Raw genomic sequence first — 21,318 nt, 5'->3', positions numbered from 1 at the left:
ATTCACTGTTTCTGCAACCTTAGCTTCCATACGAGGTACGTAGAAGTCCTTCTCAACTAAGTCTTTAGTCTTTTTCAAACAGAAGTGTCCCTGCCGATGTGCAATCTCAATTATTTCTCTCTCCATTGGTGACGGTACCACGTTGAGCTGTCGAGTTGGGTCTTTGTAGAGAATGTCATTATGAATGTAAAAATCGTCGTGGCTGCTTGCTTCTAAAATTTTCCTGGCGACCTTCGTCCACATTTCTTTCATCTGCGCTTCTCTAAGCCGATGCTTCAAGGAATCTTCCCTCATCATATACGAAATTCTACTAAGGGCGTCCACGTGCCTCATGCGTTCCTCGTCGATGTTCAATTGCATGGCGAGTATCTCCAGCTCGTAAGAATGGTATTTCTCTTGTTCGTCGATGTTGTTTTGCGGCTCATAAATTGAACAGGATGGAATTGTTGGCTCTCGGAGTCCTTTTGGAGAAGAATACCTCCGTAACCGAACATAGAGGCATCGGTATGAATATCACTCAGTGCTTTTGGATTAAACATTGTGAGCGCTGGTGCTTTAATAAGGGCTGACTTCAGCTGTTGGACCACAATTAAATGTTCGTCGCCCATCCGAAACTCCGCGTCCTTCTTCAGCATATCCGATAAGGGTTTTGCAATTAAAGCATAGTTTCCAATAAAGCGACGGAAATAGGACATCAGACCCAAAAATCTTTGTAGTGTCTTCTTAATCTGCGGTACGGGAAAATTCTTTACAGCTCTTTTTTTTTCTTCACTCGGGCTAATAGTTCCATTCTCTACCGTATATCCTAAAAACTGTACCTTCTTCCGAAGAAATTGACATTTTCCCCATTTTATCCTCGAACCCTTGTCGGCAGGTAGCCGTAGTAACTTTTCAAGCTTCTCTAAGCCCTCTTTCTCAGTTTTTGCTGGGATTACCAAGTCGTCCATATAAGCAACAACTGTTCCATCTCTTATATAGTCTTTCAATATCGCGTGAATATAGCGGAAAAACACAGCGGGTGAATTGCATATGCCGAAAGGTACGTATTGAAATTCGAATTGGCCGCTATGAGTCACGAATGTCATGTATTTACGAGAACTTTCATCTACGGGCACATGGAGAAACCCATTGGCCAATTCCAAGGTAGTAAATACGTTTGTCTCCCTAAGTCTTTCAAGAGCGTCGTCGATTAAAGTCATAGGGAAGTTATCGCGTATGATTTTCTGATTTAATCTACGGTAGTTACAGCAAAGTCTTTTCGTACCATTTTTCTTAGATACGAGTACTACGGGCGATGCGTAGGCTGAACAACTGGGATGTATTATGCCCTCATCTAACCACTGTGTCACTTGCTTATCTCTCATTTGCTGCTCTTCATAAGACACCCTACGTGGCGGTTGGTAAACCGGAGCCTCGTCAGCAAGAATAATTTTCATATTTACGGGGGGATTATCGTCTTTTTAAGGTGTTTAGTGTTCAATCATATGTTTTACCTCACTTGCGCAATTTTTGTTAAGGTGACTCAAGTCATAATCTTGCTCTTCATGTAGATGTTAAGACATGAAAAAACATTTGACCAACCATCATTACGGAGGGACGCTTGGACGACGCCCTCCGACGAATCATCACTAACCTGCATATTAACCTTGTTTTTAAACTCGACACCGTCATCACGCACTAAGATATCACAATGTTTGAAAATTGAAGTACCTAGAATTACATCGTAGCTAATGTCGTTTGTTTGCACCATATGGAACGTCTGCTTAACAACACTTTTGTCAGTGCCTTTTTTTTGGTTTTTCGTGAATAACTTTTAAAGTAAATACTGAAAATATTTTTTTTGTACATTTGTTAAATAATTATACTTAAAACAAAACTGCATCATTATATTTCTTTTAAATGCTTTAGATCGGGAGAAATTAAGAAAAAAAGGGGTCTTACAGAGAGTTTTGTCCGCAACTGTATGTGAGTGCCGTAGGCTATGCCGGAATGCACAACTTTCCACTTTTGCCGTACGGCAAATTCGTAGAAGATGACAACTGTTTAAAGAAGAACAATTGTGTATCGCGGAAATTTTTATCGATGATGTTTTTTATTATATCAAATGAAATGCAGAAAATAAATGAATTTAAATTAATTGAGTAAATTTAAATGCACCTCTCTCATCTCGATAAAAGCTCGGAAGAGTAGAGAAAAGGCTAGGCTTAACCAAGTTGTCCTTCAAAATGAATATGTGTCCCGATCTGGAAGTTATGGTGGCACCCACCGCCTCTTTTGCTTCAATAAGCATTAACTGTCCGGAACGTACGCAACGGGTCTATTGTGACAGCCCAATGAACTATAATATGATTTTGACAAGATGAAATTAATGTCACTATTAAATGAAAACGATTGTCAAAAATTACACCTAAATCTTGGTTTCTTTAACTGATTGAAGTACAATATTAGATATATTATATATGATACAGTAGACTACAAATTTCGAAAAAAGGCAGATTAGCATTTTTTAATATTAAAAGCAAGTCGTAATATGTGAAGCCATAAATTCGATTGCATCTGCTTAAAGCCGGCATACCCCAATGATGCGAAATAAAACTTTTAGCGCTAAAGTACATATTTTCTTTGGCAACGGTTACGAAAAGTTTAGAAACTGTCGACAGCTTCGAAGTGAGTGGAAAATTACTTATTTCATTCGTATTGCCGCTTTTAAAAATTGGGGATATACTTGTTAGTTTCCAGTCATCGATGAAAATTCCAGACGATAAAGATTTATTTAAAATTAGAGAAATAACTGTTGGACATACAGGTATAATTAGAAAAAAGTCAAAAGCTCATTAATATCAGTCTTCTTCACAAATTTTTTAAACTTTCTTAGTTATTAGCGTGCCCTGGAAGTTTAAAAGGCATTCTTCGAATTAAAGGAATATTTTATAAAATAAGACTATGAATAAGGCCGCGAAATAAGTTAAGTTTCCTTCTGACACTGAAGAAATGGAGTAAGCTAAAAAACTGTTGCAAAAAATATTTTATCTTTCTGTGATCAGTTGGTGTAATCAATTCTACCGACATTTGTATTAAAAAACCCATCATAGCTGGTACATAAGTTACAAGCATTTCCCGTAATCTAAAGTCTAAGCGAAATGTAATGGAAACGAAACGTTCACGAGTATTAACTGCAAATGAGCTGGCTATTTACATGATGTATGCATATGGGAAATTGAAATATGCAAGCTGTGTTGCATGAAAATCATTCTTTTATGTGATGAAGGATACCCATTAACACCATGTCTTATGGCACCGTATCCACAACCCTTTAAGAACGAAAAACGAGAAACCCATACGACAAACATCCGGTTGCTTTGTACTTCATAAAGTTGTGCAATTTTTAAAGATCCTTATTTAGAGCTGTTGTGAGAAATTGAAAATGATGAAGAGTAGGGAATAATAGACATTGAACGCAGACAAAAACAGAGAAGGGATATTGCTAACTATTTACAAGGTAAACTGATTTCCTATTTACTAGTGTTTGTGACCAGCTTGTTTATATTGTTTTTAGCGAATGCATGTCTCTTTGATCACTTTCTAATTCTGTGACTGTGTAAATAATTTAGTGTGCGTTGAAACAAACCAAAGTAGAAAGTTTTGCCAATTTAAAACAAGCAAAAATGACGACCAGAGGAAAAATTACACGCAAAACGGTATCCACTTCGCAAAGCAGCGGGAGCACTCTAACCAAAGCGGAGAAAAAAGGGAGCTCGCCACCTCCTTTCTGGGTTGAGCGGATGGAGGAACAACTCGAGTTGCAGAGGAGTATCATTCAAGAGATTTCCGAACGAGTGAAAACTTCCGAAGAGCGAGTAATGCAGCGGTTTGGCCGAGTAATAGCGGCTGACATGGCGAACCTGGGGAAAGTAATGAAAATAATGGAAGAACCTGTGGGGAAAGCTGAAGCTCAAATTTAGCTGAATGGTCAAGTTCAGGGTGAAATCGCGCTACTGAAGACTCAGCTGGATGAGTGCCAAAATCATGTCGTCTCCACCGATCTCATTATCAACGGCTTGCCACACATAATATTTTTGGTAGCCTTGTCATACTCTCAATATGCCAGCGCCACAAATTTTCTCCGCCTTTCGACTGCGTAAGCAAAGCAACTCTACTGCGTCTGCTGTTATAATTAAATTAGCTTCTTCTGCTGATCGCTCAAGATTACTCAAAACAGTGACTAATTATTGCAAAAACAAAAAGCGGCCACTATTACTCTGCGATGCTGGACTCATATCAGAAGGCAAATTACACATACACGAATGTCTCACAAAAGGCAATCGCGAACTAATGCGTTTGGCAATGCTCAGGCGACAACAAAAAATAACTATTCGTGGATATGTGCATGTACGCGTTCGCCCTAAATGCAAAGCAGTTAGTGTGACTAATATTGAGTTGCCTAATGCCCTTATTAGCTGCTTAGAATGTTTAATATGTGTTTATGTTTAAGCTCTACATACTCTCAGTTATTTAGTTGCTGTATTTATTTTATTGTACTGTAAAAAAAGTTTTAAATTTAAGCTGATAGCAAAGTCAATGCGAAAATGAATATTTATTTACTGAAGTATCTGATGGCATGAATAAAATTTTAATAGCATGTGTCTACAATCGTAAGAAAGGTATTGATTGCTCCTGTTGACTTGTTTGAATTTGTCTTAAACTTTGAGCGTATCCTGTTGAGTGGTGATTTTAATATAAACCTTTTAAAAATAAGAATAGTAATTGTAAACTATTCGACCAGTTGGCAACAGCTGGACTTTGTGTCGTTAACGGAATTGCACCAACGAGATTTACAAATAACTCTCAACCTAGTCTTCTTGATTATTTTATAAAATGTGACTTGTATCATAATCTTAAATTCGACTAAGCTGATTTTATCTCTGACAATGACTTAATATTTTGTAGATTAGATGTTGTGATGAATCGTCCAGATTTAGGTGCCACCTACAAGTATCGTGATTTTAAATTGTTGTATGGTAATTCTCTGTATTCAGCCATGGGTTCTATAAATTGGAATGAATGTTGGGTTCTTAGTCCTGTTGATAATAAACTTGACTTCCTCAACCGTAACTTGTCCCCGTTATTTAACATGCATGTTCCGCTTCGTTCTGTAAATGTTTTAAATAGTTCATGTCCTTGGTACAACTCGAAAGTTCGAGCTGCCATTAGAAAACGCAACAAGCACTATGCTAAGTGGAGAAAAACTTGATGGCTACTTCTTGGCGCTGGTACAAAGAAATCCGAAATGGAATTACTGCAATAATACGAGAAGCTAAACGATGGTACAGTTACTCAAAACTTGATCCGTCACTTCCAACAAGAGAACAGTGGCGCTACCTAAAAAAATTTTAAATTCATGGCAAGGAAAGCCCCAAATGTGAGATTGACCTTGATGAACTTAATTACTACTTTGTTAGTGTTGATAAGAAAACAAATTGTGCCCCTATTTTAAAATATTCCTCATCTTGTGCTACTCTAAAAGAACAGTTTGAATTTATGACAGTTAGTGAGGTACATAGATGTCCTGAAAGCTTTATCCAAAATAAAGTGTAATGCTGTAGGCGATGATGGCATCTCGCTAAAATTCGTCCGTATAGTCATCCAATATATAATAGGACCCTTTACCCATATAATAAACCATTGCTTGACTAGTTCATGTTTCCCAGCAGTATGAAAAGAGGCTATAGTTTTCCTAGTCGCAAAAGGACAAATGCTATTTATGCTGGTGACTACAGACCTATCAGCATACTGCCCACCTTTTCCAAAACTTGATGGCCACGCAAATTTCATCATTTGTACAGAACAATCGTCTACTCTCTCCACTACAATCTGGCTTCAAACAAAGTCACAGTTGCTGGACAGCAATGGTTAAAATATTAATTAGAAGAATTAGTTTTGACAACAGAGACTTGACTCTTTGTTTACTTGACTTTTCTAAAGCATTTGACTCAGTGAATCACAAATTGTTATGTTTGAAGCTTAAACACTATTTCGGCTTCAAAGACAGTGCGGTGAAGCTCATGGCCAGCTACCTTGGAGACAGAACGCAGAAGGTCAAGACCAGTAAATCAACATCCCAGTCTAGATACCTGTACGTACACACTGGTGTTCCGTAAGGGTCTATCCTTGGTCCACTTTTATCCAGTCTTTTTGTCAATGATGTTTTTACCGTTTGTCAGTACGTGAATGTCCATGCGTATGCTGATGATATACAATTGTACTTGTCCAGTCGTATTGGTCGCGTTGAAGATTTATGTTTCAAAATAAACAGTGATCAAAGTCATATGTCTTACCTATATGTAATAGTGTGGTGTATGTTGACAATATCCCTAAACTGTGGATAGGTACTAGTTCCCTTACCTTTACGCATAAGGTATAAAATTTGGAGTTTATTCTTAACACAAAACTTACCTGTGCTGACCATATAAATAGGGTTATGGGGAAATTTAATGCTGCGTTGCGTAAGCTGAGAGTCTCTGCAACATTCACCTTAGAGGAAACTAGGAGCAAATTAGTTCTCCAGCTAATTATGCCTCTCATTACCTACTCTGAGGTGGTATACAGCAAACTTGACTCCCCATCCTGCCTGGCATTTAATAATACCACGCAGTATTATTATTTTATTATTATTATTTATTGTTCGACTTTTTTAAAATACACATTACATTTCATTTTTAATCATTAACATTAGAACGTACGACAGTGACACTAGGACGTTTGTCGGAAGAAAAATGAAAAAACAAAATCTTACATTTTACATATGTTACTATGGTACTATGTATTGAATTCGTTTAAAATTAGTTTTCTATATTCTATAGCACTAGTGATGAACTTAAATAAGTTCCAGAAGGGCCAATACCATTTAAAATTTTTATGATTTCATCTCGGTTTAAACTATATTTTCTAAAAGATCTTTGACGAATTCTTTTAAGTATCGGGCGTTTTCCTAAGAAATGTGTGATGTCTTCTAATTCATTTAAGTTACATAAAGTGCAAATTAAATCCCTTTGGCTTCCCAAGTATATTAACCCTCTAGTGCCCAAATTTTATTTTTGAATAAAAAAATTGCTTTGGGTGGGGATTATGGTAAAATTATAGGTTCTTTATCAATAAAGTGAAATTTTGTTCCTTCATCCGATTATATAGGGATAAAACCTTACCCCGCCTGCAGGCGGCTTTGGGAAAGAACGCCAAAAAAAATCTAAATGAAAAACTTGCAAATTCAGTGTATTACGTACTTTTATTGAACAAAACAGAAAGTTTTTAATAGAAATCAATACAAAACAAATAGTCAGTTTTATTTCAAATAGTTTTAGAAAAATGTCTACAAAAGAAAGGCATGCTTTTAGGCATAAATAGGCAGTTGGTGCAAATTATTTATGGTGAAAGTTGTGAAAGCAGTTCTTTTGCTGGGAAAAACAAAGATTCAGATTACATTTTCGGCACACGATTTGAGTTTCGGAGGTGCAGCCAGGATATTTGCACCTTTTTTTACCGGTGCGTGATAACTTTGCAAAATGGAGCTCTTGGTATTGAAGAATATTGTTGTTTGCAGAGTAGGTATGCGATCTCTGCCCGGAAGTTCGGCAGTTGGTACTGCCTAGCATGCGTGTCAATCTTGTTAATTCTTCTGAACAAAACATAAGCGTTTATCATGGCCATATCAAGCAAGTGTATAAAAAGTCGGTTTGTGTACTTATTGCTCTTTACCGGAATTTTAAATCGCCCAATTAGTCCATCCATGAGGTCGACGTCCCCCATATGACTATTATATTCACGGACTACATTGGGGCAATCGACATCAACAAATTTTTTTTTTGAGCGGACGAACCGCGACACCTTGTTTATAACATTTGTTTCATTCTGGAAGGGCTTTTCGCCTGCGTAACTCGATGCGAGTCGCACTATTTTATTGTCCTTCCAAACTGATAAAGAAATGTCAACGCCTAAAACAGATCCCCAAAATTCAGTTGAATATCCACGGGGTTGTTTCCTGAGATCAAGATCTGTCGGAAGTTTGCAATTCGCAATTCGATTTGAACGAATAGTTCCCAGCGAATGTATTCCGCCTGATTTTAGATAAACCAGAAGTGGCAGTGACGTGTAATAGTTGTCGAAATATGTTATATGGTTTTTAAAATCTGGAATATTACGGGACAATCGGACCACTACATTCGCTGATGCCCCAAGATCTGGTGTATCAGTCAGAGCAGCATTGTCTCCTGCGCCGCAATATATTTCGAAGTTATAACAAAATCCGAAGGAGTCACAGAAAACGAAGAGTTTTATACCCCATTTATGTGGTTTATCTGGCAGATATTGTCGAAGGAAAGTCCTCATCTTCGTTGCGCACATTTGTTCATCGACACATAAACGTTGAGTCATCGGAATGGACTGAAACCTGTTATTGAAATGATCCACGATAGCTCTTATTTTATTCAAACGATCGTAATCTGGAGCATTTTTATCAGGTAACTTATCGTTATCATTGAAATGCAAGTTGCTTCTTATTAGATCAAATCGATTTCGTGACATTGTGTCCTGAATTATTTGGAACGCATATTCACCCCAGTATGAACGGACGTTTGGGTAGCGAAACACGGACATATAAAATAAAATACCAATATATTTTCGTATTTCCGAGTTGGTTATTAAAAAGGTAGTGCTAGTATTCTTTTGAGCGCTATAGAGATTGGTTTGTTCCACGATATGGTCGATGACACTGTCGCCCAAAAAGTACTCGAAGCACTTAAAGGGAGTGTCAAGACTTTTTATATCATCTCCCAAATCGGGTTCAGAAAAACCAATCGCTGATTTATCTAGCACTAAGTTCTTCTTTCGCCACAACATTTTCTTTGCTTTCGATATCATTAACTGACCCAACAAACTCATCTGGATCGGTTATGATAGTTTCAATACGTTGACCGACAACCTGCTCACCAGGAGCTTTGCGTTTGCGATTCTGTGATTGCGGAATATTTGAGGAAGCCGAAGTAGATGGGGATAATACATGAGACAAATTAACCGCCCTGTTAATCACCTCGTCAATTCCAGTGTCGATAGGTAATTCTGCATCGTCCACATCTTCACCTAAAAGATCTTCCAAATCTTCTTCCACGTCTGTATCATCGTTTCTAGTAAATCCAAAAACGTTGCAATATCTTCATCATTGAGGGATGATAACTTACACTTTTGTCGTTGATCCATTTCTAAAAAAACAAAACTTTAAGCTTAGCCCCCCTCTAAAAATATCAAAATTTCAAACTTACCGCATAGTGTTATTTATTCCGAGTTATCCCAGGACCGCCTCTAGACGGGCTGTCTTCAAAGGTTTATAAAATACAGGAAACACTTTTTTTTTTGTTATTATTTTTAACTTTCGTATTTTGAAACCAACCAGCGATACTATGATAATTTTTATTATAAGCTAAATACACTTCTAATATTTTTATTTAATTTTTAAAATACACCACTTTTGCAGAATAATTAATTTGACCGCACTTCACTATTTTCCGACTTGAAATGACTATGACGGCTGATTAAAAAACAAGACGCTGCTGCAAATGCACCAGAAATAATTTTGGGACTTCCCCGAATTAGAAAGAGTTTGAAAAGTAACGAAATGGTATTTTAAAAGGGAATAAGCGTGAAATAAACTTAGGCCGTCTACAGGCGGTCTTGGGTACTAGAGGGTTAAATCACATCTGGCTTTCATAATCCACATAATTTTATAGATTCCAGTATTATCGTTTAGATAGCTTCTGGCGTTGTTATGGTCTAATTCCTTATATAATCGGGTGCTTTGGTGTGCCCTTTCCCATAAAGTTCGAATATTCGAATCATGAAGGTTTTCTAGTATTGAAACTATATTTCTATTTCACTTTTTTTTTATTTGAAGTGCCCCAGTTACATGTTATATTTAACTTTTGTACCAGATTACTAATTTCTTCAACCCAAAATATCTGTTTTTCTAAAATCTTTTTCGATAGTATATGAGGCAATTTATTATCATCATATTCAAATAACGTTTTGAATATATATTTTAAATGAAGCTGCAGAGTATACAAATGAAAACTTGGAACATTTGTCTCCATGAGAATGCAATAAGATGGCGTATTACTCGGGAGATGAAGTACCCTTTTTAAAAAATAAAGTTGAATTTTGTCTACTTCTTCAAACAATGAGTTTCCCCATAGCTGAGCAGCATAACTCTGGATTGCTCTAGTCATCGCTAAAAACAGTTTCCATTTTGCCGACAACTTAATTTTATTTTTACTAAGAAATGTGCGCCAAGTTGCATTTATGCTATTTTTTTGCTAGAACATTTCTATTTTCTATATGTTGCTTGAAACTGAGTTTTGATATTACCTATATACCCAAGTAATTATATTCTTTCGTTATTGGTATAACTTCGCCGTGAAAAAACCACTTTTCTTTTTCTGCTATTCTACCGCCTCTCCGAAAAATCGTTATAGCTGACTTAGATACGTTTACTTGCATATTCCACTTTTCGCAGTATTTTTCTAAGTTGCTTATCATTTTTTGAAGAGTACTAACCTCATCTGCCAATATGACGATATCGTCAGCATATAATAGCAAACGAATATTTAACTCATCTATAAAGAGTCCCCCCTCCAAGCAGTCGTGCAGGTCATTCAAGTAAAGAGCAAAGAGCAAAGGTGAAAGCAGGCACCCTTGCTTTACTCCTGACGATATTTTGAATTTTTCACTAATTTCATCTCCTACTTTTACTATCGAACATGTATTTCTGTAATAACTTTCAATAAAGTTTGCCATTTTGGTGGAGATTCCTGTTTCACGAATCTTGTATAGCAATAGTTGTCTAGGGACAGTATCAAAAGCGGCTTTAAAGTCCACAAAAAACGCGTACACTTTTTTCTTCTCCCTAAACTGAATATGGACTATTGCTGCTAGGTTATATATGTTATCTACAGTTGAATGTCGCTTTCTGAAACCTGCTTGAAATTTTGTTATAATATTTTTATTTTCTACCCAGCTTGTGAGTCGCTCATTTAAAATGCCCATCATTATCTTTTCAACACAATTCATGAATGAGATACCTCTATAATTGGAGGGAGATTTCCTATCGCCTTTTTTAAAGAGCGGATATATCAGACTTGTTTCGAATCATTCAGATACTTGGCCCATATTATATAGCCTATTAAAAACGTTTGCCAACTCAACAAGAAACCGGTCATCGGAATTTTTAAAAAACTCATATGGAACCTTGTCTGAGTCTGGAGCTTTTCCACATTTCGCTTTATGTAACATCAATCTGATTTCATCTATTGAGATTGGTCTGTCTAGACAATCATCCCTTACTAAATTTGCCACATATTGTATATATGGTGCACAGCGAGTTGGATTTTATAACGTTTGAAAATAGTGCATGAATATTGCTGGCGATACCTCTAGACAAGATTCTGTAACTGAACACCGAAGGACGTTGACCATCTTCCACCAATCCTTACTGTTATTAACCTCATTTATTCTGAGTTTAAGATTGTCATAGTAATTCTTCTTGCTCTCTTCACATAGTTTCTTGTATTTTCTATTTGCCTGAATATATTGCTTTTTATCACTTCCACTCAAAGTTTTGTTATAAATTCTCAGTCGTTTTAATGACATCTTTCTAGCTGACTGATATTTCCAGGTAAACCATTCCGATTTTTTTCTTAATCTTTCTTTATTTCGCCTCTGTGAAGTTTATATTCTAATTATTTCAGTTACAATAATAAGTTTCTTGTTATGCAATTATGCTCAAGTTCGTCTTGCATATTGAAGCTGATTTTCTTGCAGGCAATTGCATTTTTAAAATAATAGGCATGTGATCAGACCATGTTTTATTGTCCACTATAAAATCAGTCGCATGTTTCAATATGTCCCGAGATATTGCACACATATCATTGACAGATTCACCTATATTACTAACATAAGTAAATTTTCCCTCAACATCACTACTTAACATGCCATTCAACACTATTAGACCATTATTTATACAGAAGTCTATGAACTGCCTTCCACCTCTATTGATTTTTTTGTCTCTTGAATTCCTATCTGCTTTTCCTCCTACAATATCATTTAGTACGATTTCGTCCATATTTACTTGTAAGTCTCCAATTCGTACATTAAGGTCACCGATTACAACACCATTTACAAAATCATTTTGAACAAAACTTTCTTTTACAATTTCAAAATCATGTGTCCAGTTATTACCCTTCAAATATAATGGAATCAAGTTTACAGTTTTTCCGGCCACACAAAATTCGATTACGTCTAAATAGTCTAAACACTTAAACGAATATCTGACATCAACATTTTGTAGGTCTTTTTTAATGCCATAAAGGTGTCCACCACTTGCCCGTCCATAATAACTACGTCGTACTGCTGATCTCCAAAACAGAGTAAACCCCTTGAAGAATTTAAAATATTTTTCAAAATTTTCCGTTTCAACATGCGTTTTTAACAAGATGAAAACATCAAACGAACAAATGTAATCAAAAAAATCTTTAAATAACATTTTGTTTGCTAAGCCGTTAATGTTATGCGACACAATTTTAATATTAGTTGATTGATTACGATTTTTTAAAAGCTCATCACTGCTGGTTATTACATTTTATTTTGCGGTTACTTTAGTACAATTCTTTAGTTTTTTGAATTTATTTTCTCTAACAAAGAGTAATAGGTAATATAAATTTTTGACACGTTTATACCAAAGTAGTGAATAAGAATTTTCTTTGCCGGCTGCCCCTCACACATAAGTAATTTATTATTATTGTATGACATCCATTTGCCATCAATATTCATGCTATCATTCCTTACGAATATCTTATGTGTTCTACTTAAGGCCAAGAGCTTTTGTTTTAACTGCAATAGCACTTTTCTATTTTGTTGCCTTTCAGAGCTAAGGTCCTTTTCAATATATATAATATATCCGAACCTCGCAACATTCTAGCGTTTTTAAGGATATCTCCTGCCATTTCCACAGTTTCAAACTCTGCTATTATATTGCACTTATTATCTTTATCGTATAATGAACGTGCCTCTCTTATTTTAATGTGATGCAGACTAAGCTTATCTTCGCATAATTTTTGAACAGCTAGTGTTGGTTTTTCATCTTTTTCAACGCCTTTAAAAAATAACATATTTCGCTTACTTTGGTCAACAAGGCGTAGTATTTCTTTTTGTTCCAATTCCCTGTCTTTTTTTAATTTTTGTACTTCTAGTTTAAGGGATTCGTTTTCAGCCTTTAGCTTTTCAATTTCCCTTTCCGTGCTGTAGACTCGCCTATGACCTTCTCCATATACGTCGCACCTTTTGAACGCGTTTGAAGAGATCTGTCGACTCAAAGCGGCGTCCGTTGAAAACGTTCCCAAGATAAGTTTTTGCTCTGTCAGGCACATTTTTTACAATTGTTCCCAAGATGAGCTCATATCCATGGATTTCTTGTTTTTTAATGTCGTTGTTTTATCTATCAATCACTTGTTTTATCTCTAGTAGTGTCGTTTTTTTGATGATTTGATCGTCTTTATTGCTTGTTGCATTAGTCAAACCGAAGTCGTTGTTATTTTCATTTTCGAATATATTTTTAAAACGTTGAGTTAGAATCATCGCTTTTTCACATGATGTTCGGTCCCATTGTCCGTTAGTGGTTTTTATTAGTGGGGGGTGTATTGTAGCTCCGAATATCCTTTTTGTCGTCTTCCACAATAAATAGGTTGTAGATTTTGCTGCGTTAATATTTCTAAGACAATTGTTTAGTTCTTTTACCTTTTTCATGTTTCAATAGTTCTTTAATTTCTTTAGCTAATTTGTAAAGTTTTTTTTTGTCATCTGGAAATCTTCTCTGCCATGTTTTTCTCAGCTTTCTTTTTTGTTTTAGCTTCTGTTTTTTGCGTCAAGAATATTATATTTTTCTGATGGCATCAAGTATGCATCTTATCGTTATATATTTTACTGGGCGACTATATATTCAAAGTATTTGTTACGGACTTCTCTTGTGCTTGTTGTAAGCACAGAAAATAGCTCAACATAATTTGTAAAGCTGTCAACTATAACTACGTTACGGTCGACTGGAGTAATGGAAGTGGTCCTATGGACGGTGTGAAAGGCAATAGGCTCCTTGGGAATGTTGTGCAATACCCTTTTGTTGCGCTTTGCTGATTACATTATGCAGCGTATGGAATTTGTTGTAATATTGTTTTTTCTTCATGGCCGGATACCAGTCTTTTTCGTTTAGTTGATGGTAACATTTTTCTATACCAAGGTGGCCAATATGTTCGTGGATGTTCAGTCTCTCTCTTTCGGTTGTAAATTGACAATACCGAATATATGTATTGTTAATTTAGTTTTCAATTTCTCAAACAATTGCTTACAATCTTTAGATTTTAGATTACTTTTTTAATTTTCTAAAATATGAGCATAACCTCTAGAAAAATTGAACGTTTTCTTGATTTTTCGGGGAAGGATACTCTGATTCAATGGCTTAATTCCATTGTGTGAGACCTGATAACTCGATTACGTGTTCCGCAATTTTACATTTTTCTATGTTCATTACTTGCCTTATAAACCTTTGAAAAATTGCTGGTCCATTTTTTCGGCCGACAACATGCGTAGACATTCATATTGCCCTTAAGGAAGTGTAATTTATTGATTTTTTAACCATTTTATTTTGGTAGAATCCTGGTTTCAAATTGAATAAAGCGAATAGTCGCTTGCTCTCTAAATATTCAAAACAGTATTCGATTAATGGGAGCGGACAGTTGACAGCCGGCGAGCAATATGAGGAATTATTATGTCTTATGGTATTATTGTCTAAAAGATCTGCGATTATTTCAGGGAATTTTTTTCCGCGAACGAGAACCACTTCGACGAGCACAAAGTAGGGATAGTAGGGGTACAAAATCTCTCTTCCTAAGATTATTGGACACGACATAGCTCTCTCGGCCGGGATCAAAAAATTAACACGGACACGACATTTTGCTGTTAATTTATTCTATTATTCCAATTTAGCGTTGTATTCCCTAAGGCTTTGAATTTGGTTAACTGTTTATTTGTATAAACAGCCATTAATAAGTAATCTTCTGGAGTTCTGAAAGATTTATTCAAAACAACACTCACATCTCCCGTATAGCCTTTTTCCTTCCAATTTCCTTCGTCCTTGTAGACCGCAACGCAAATGAAGCATAAACCTTTTTCGCCCCTCGGATTTTTGCAGTCAGCAGAACAGTTGAGGCACCTTGCTTGCTGTGCACGTGACTTTCGCTTTGCTGGTTCCTCGCCCATGGCGCTAATAAGCTTTTTCATACCATATATGGGTAGTCCTATTTTAAGCTCATCCAATGTAGTCGCACTATGGTATGGTATTTAATATGATATACAAGCGGTTTTATCTTGCAATCCTTCGATGATGAGTTCCACCAAGTCATTGTCACTTATCGCGCCATTGCTCAAGTTTTTTGGGTATTTAGCCAAACTCCCTCCTCCTCCTATTTGTGGCGTGTGTCTTGATGTTGTTTCACAAAGGGAGAGACCTACAGTTTTAAGCCGACTCCAAACGGCAGATATTTTTTTGTGAGGATCTTTTTAATAGCAGAAATACACTCGGAGGTTTGCCATTGCCTACCGAAGGGCGACCGCTAATAGAAAAACCTTTTTCTTAATTTTGGTGCTTCATGACAGATATTTTTTATGAGGAGCTTTTCCATAGAAGAAATACACTCGGAGGCTTTCCATTGCCTACTGAGGGGCGACCGCTATTAGAAAAATTGTTTCTTAATTTTGGTGTTTCACGGAGATTTGAACCCATTCGGCTACGGTGACCACCGGAATCAAATTAAAAACATATATGTATTTAATTACTCACAGTCGCAAACTACTTCTCTAAGTTTATGAACGTATTTTCGCGTAAATCGGAACTAAAACAAAACGTGTAAAGTGTATTAGCTAAACTAGTGAGAATGAAATTAAAAATTAGCCAATAAACAAACTTGAGTTATATTAAAAACATCGATCAAGTGAATTTCCTGACCATCAGCTGACGGATGCAGAAATCAAATACTGCAAAAGTCAACTGATGCGTCAGGTTATTGCCTCCGGTCCTGAAGCCAACGCGAAGGGCTATGAGACAAAGGACGGCACCATGAAGGTGACGTGCGCGTCTCTAGCCTACTTCGAGTGGATCAGGACCGTGGTCAATAACGTGCCCCCCATGGGGACCACTCGCTTCGCAGTCTACAGCGAGGAGAGTGTACCCCTCAGGAAGGCAATCTGCTGGATTCCGGATCCAGACCTGTCTATGGCGGATGTCCTATCGTGTCTACGTGCCCAGAATCCGGGCATCACCACGAGGCTTTGGCGAGTCGTCTCGCACACCGAGAGCAAAAACCGGGCAGGGAAGGAAGGGGCTGCTCTTGTGGTGCGAGTGGACGAGGCCAGTGTTGATGTCACGGGCTCACGGTACGGGAACCTTCTGAGTCTCTTCTTTGGGACGGTCAGCTTCCATGTCTTTCCCAAATGATTGGCTCGGACGATTCCTGTAGCTACCGTCCCTTGACGGTGACGCGAATTAACTTGCAGCATTCCAAAGCCGCTACTGCACTACTAAGTAGAAGGCTTTCCCAGCTGCACACATTACCCCACATAACAGCAGTGCAAGAGCCCTGGGTCTTTAGGGGCCGTCTCTGTGGCTTAAGTGCGCTGAAAGGAGCCACGTTATTATATGACAGGAGTTCGAGTAGACCTAGGACCGGTCTTATAGTATCATCCCATCTCACTGTGACGGGTCTCGAGCAATTCTGTTGCCAAGACCTGGTAGCGGCTGAGGTGTGTTACAGAGGTAGACGCGTATGGTCGAAGTTCCTTACGATGCTCTGGAAGGGCCACCACCCGGGAAGGCTACTAGTCTCGTGAGGTTCTGTGAGCGGCGCAATCTGGACCTCATCCTATGCTGCGATGCTAATGCCCAGCATATAATCTGGGGCAGCAGAAAGTGCAATGGACGGGGCTCTCCACTATTCGAATTTATCACGTCCTCTTACCTAGACATATCTAATAAGGGCTCACAGCCAACGTTTGTAACAGCTAGAAGGCAGGAGGTGATTGATCTCACCCTATCAAACTCAAAACATGGGTGGTCAATCAGGAATTGGAGAGTCCTTGCCGAAGATTCGTGCTCGGACCACAGGTACATTGAGTTTCAGTGTGGCGAGGAGGCACAAATGCCATTGCCCTCTAGAAACCCAAGAAAAACAGACTGGCAGAAGTTTAGGGAGGCGTTGCGGCCAAGACTTCGAAAAGAACAGGCCATTGAGGCGGCTGTTGAGAAACTCAACGCTCCCCTAACTGAATGTTTTGAGTCAGCCTGTCCAATTCGACCTCTTCCTAGCCGAACTCCCGTTTCTTGGTGGAATCGAGAGCTCCAGATGTTGAGGCGTGAGTTGAGAAAACTTCTACACCGGGCCCTCAAGACTAACCTTGCAGAGGACTGGGAGCGATACCGTGATGTTCAGAAGAACTACAAGAGGCTTATTCGGGAATTGAAAAGAGCCTCATTTAGGGAATTCCGCAGCGGTATTGAATCTCTGAGTGACACGGCGAAATTGGTTAGGATCCTGAAAAGGGACCCAACTGCAAAGCTGTGGTCACTTGGGAAATCTGATGGCTCCTTCACGGAGCGGCAAAGTGAGACACTCAGCTTGCTTATGGAATCTCACTTTCCTGGTAATCAGATAAGCAGATCTGTGGTGAATGAGGCCGCCATTCGATTTGCCATCAAATCTTTTGGCGGCTACAAGTCGCGCTTGGGCGCAGAGCTCGTGCCAGCAGCCCTGAAGAAAATCTTCTCGGCATGCCTGGCCCTGGCTTACATACCACCCTCTTGGAGGATGGTGAGGGTCGCTTTCATCCCAAAGGTTGGAAAAGACGACTACACCAGCCCCAAAAGCTTCAGACCCATCAGCATGACCTCTTTCATGCTGAAAAGTCTCGAACGACTGGTGGAACTGCGCATACGTCAGAAGTCGCTGAAGGCTCACCCTCTTTCTCTATTTCAGCATGCCTATCAGACTAGAAAATCCTGTGAGTCAGCACTGCAAATCCTTGTTGCTAGGGTAGAGCTGGCAATCGACAGGAGGGACTATGGGCGCAGACCGGGTGCTAGTAAATTGGATTCGTTCGATGCTGGCCCAAAGAATCGTTTCGGTGCGAGCAGAGGAATATCTCCTGGTGTCATCTGGGGTTAATAGAGGCTGCCCCCAAGGCGGTGTGCTGTCTCCATTGCTCTGGTGCATGGTAATCGATTCTCTACTCTACTGCATCAGTGATCTGGATGAATAAACTCTCTCTCGTGGGAGTCAGGAGGACCTTATCGAGACTACAACGCACTGTGGCCATCTGTTGTACCGGAACTTTTCCGACTACTTCAGGCCCGGCACTAGATGCTCTTATTTGTTTACCACCACTTGATGCTTTCATCCAAGGAGAAGCCTTGAAGGCCATCTGCAGACTGAAATACAGTGGAAACTGGTACGGTCCTTGTCCGGCATTGGAACACAGAGAAGGCATGGACATCGATCCAACGATTCTCTCCATGCCCCTTGACTCCATACCATCAAGAGTCGTACTTGAAAAAGATACAGTGTAGTGCTACCAGAGGCTCAGTTGTGGGGAGACTCGGAAAATGAGCCCGGCAAACACTGTTTTCGCATTTTTACGGATGGCTCCAGGACCGAGCACGGCTCCGGCTCTGGGGTCTACGTGAAATCCAGCGGGACAAAACTGCACTTTGCTCTTGGAATGCATGCATCTGTATTTCAAGCGGAGGTGTATGCAGTTCAAGAAGCGATGAACTTTGTTGTGGAAAAACGATGGAGAGGCAGATCTATATGTGGCTGCAGCGCAGCCAAGCTGCGCTTATGGCCTTAAACAGCCCTCCAGCCACATCAGGGGTAGTGAAGTCCTGTAAATCCAGGCTGAACTATGTCGGAAGACATAGTAGCATGACGCTAACATGGGTCCCGGGACACGTGGGTATCGCGGGTAACGAGACCTCTGACTCCTTAGCTAAGATGGGCTCTGAGGCCAACTTCTTTGGCCCAGAGCCCGCTTTGCCACTCCCTTCTGCGGGCATCACGGCCACGGTTAGCAAATCGGTAACTACCACCCACAAGCGAGCTGGGCAGGCTGAGAGAGGCTGCAGATGGACAAAACTGATGTTACCTGTCATGTCCGATCGACTGTCGCAAACCCTTCTGTAATTAAGCAGAGGGGAGTGCAGACGGCTGGTTGGACTGATGACCGGCCACTTTCTGTGGGCAAAGCACATAGAAAGGTTGGGCATCTCAGACAGTGTACTCCGCCCAGCTTGTGAAGAGGAGGATGGGACGGCGACCACTTCCTGTGTGTCTGCCCCGCCTTCGCTCGAATCAGGTCTGAGGTCTTTGAAACTGATGTGTTAGAAGCGAAAAAAAAGTGAATTTGCAATTTGTTAAATAAGAAACGCCGACTTATTCCCCACTCAAATGATTAAGCCACCCGGCAATAAAATATATTTAATTCCCAATTTATCCTCCCTCAAATGGGACAAAACAAAACAATCGAATTTTTACCAAAACAAAGAAAGCTTGTGAGCTAACAGACTTACGACGCTAATAGCGCTTTGAAATAAAATTATCGTCGAAATTACCCCACACAAGACGCTTAATTGTTCAAAAGATGGTATAACGGGTGATTTCTTAGCTATTATCTTATTAAACAGTTGGCTTAGACAGCTGACGCACGTTTCGTGCTTTGTTTCACTGTCAAGCATGTTCAGTTTGGTCTATAATTTAACCGTCGTTACTACGTGTGTTGTGATACTACTAAAAATATCCTTCTTCTCTTGGATTTTTCTCTCCAGCCTGGGACTGCTTTCGCATTGCTTCGAGGTAGAGGGCCAAGACGGCGTCGTAGAAGGACGCTTACTTACTAACCCTGCGTCCAGGGTAGCCTTTTTTGAGAAACCTATGCTCAATGCTCTTCAACATAAGTTTCCATTTCATGCTTCTTTTTTCGGATAATATCCTCGACAAAATTTGCTACGCAATTCAATTTTTCTTCGCCTGTCATCATTCTCTCGATTATTTCTTCTGGTGTGAATACACCAATAGCTCGTTGCAGAGTTGTTCTCTCTATGATCCACCTCTCGCATTTAAAAAAGGTGTGCTCCGCATCATCATACTCAGTATCTCCATAAATCCAGTTTGGTAGGTTCACCTTTCCTATTCGCCACAAATACTTGCGAAAGAACCCATCCCCGGACAAAAAGTGTGTGAGGAAATAGTTAACCTCACCGTGCTTTCTTTCTACCCACTTTTTTAGATCGGGTATTAGTCTCGCTGTTCATCTACCATACCGTTCAGAGTTCCATGTTGCCTGCCAAAGTGTGAGCGTTTGAATTCTAATGTCGGAGAAGTATGGTCCTGAGATTCCTGAGATTTTTGCCTCTCATCCCCGTGTGCGCTCTTGTGCTAGAATATCAATAGCGACGGTTCCGCTGATAACTAAAACCGCTGCTTCTGCTACTGTTCTGCATGAAGAAGTCACTCTCAGAGCGCAGGTTCGTTGAACCGATTGTAAAGTTTTTCGCCGGCATTGCACTCGTAGCGAATCTGCCCATATTTCGCATCCGTATAGAAGAATCGAGCTCGTCGGGCGCATTAAAAGTTTTCGCTTACTCTGGACCTCCAATGTTTGCCATAAGCTTACTTAACATGCTACTTACTTTGGCAGCATGATTTATGTGCGCCCAGTAAGTTAGTGTTGTGTCTAATTGCACTCTTAGGTATTTGAACACTTTTTTTGTCGATAAATTGCAATCGAGTACTTGTATATCTACTTCTAATGGAATATGCCTGTTGTTACAATAGAAGAATTAGCTCTGTTTTCTCTGTGTCCAGCTTTAATCCGTGGTCCTCTAGTCATGCCTGAACTCGGCCGTGTCTGAACTCATCACCTGATTTATCTTCCTTTTGGCTTCGTCAGTGTTTCGAGCGATTATTACAGCTGCGACGTCATCTGCGTATCCCACTAAATACACATCCTCAGGCATCTCCATTCGAAGGATTTCATCGTAGCTTATATTCCAAAGTTCAGGTCCTAGTATTGATCCTTGGGCCGCTCCTGTTGTTATATGTTTAGTCTTGAATCCTTCTCACGTTTCGTATAAGAGCACCCGCTTGTTTAGATAGCTACGAATAATCATCAGTAGATTATGCG

The sequence above is a fragment of the Anastrepha obliqua genome, chromosome 6 (genome assembly GCF_027943255.1).
Source record: "Anastrepha obliqua isolate idAnaObli1 chromosome 6, idAnaObli1_1.0, whole genome shotgun sequence".
NCBI lineage: Eukaryota > Metazoa > Arthropoda > Insecta > Diptera > Tephritidae > Anastrepha > Anastrepha obliqua.
The sequence above is the reverse complement of the archived record's forward strand: the minus strand, read 5'-3'. Positions refer to the sequence as shown.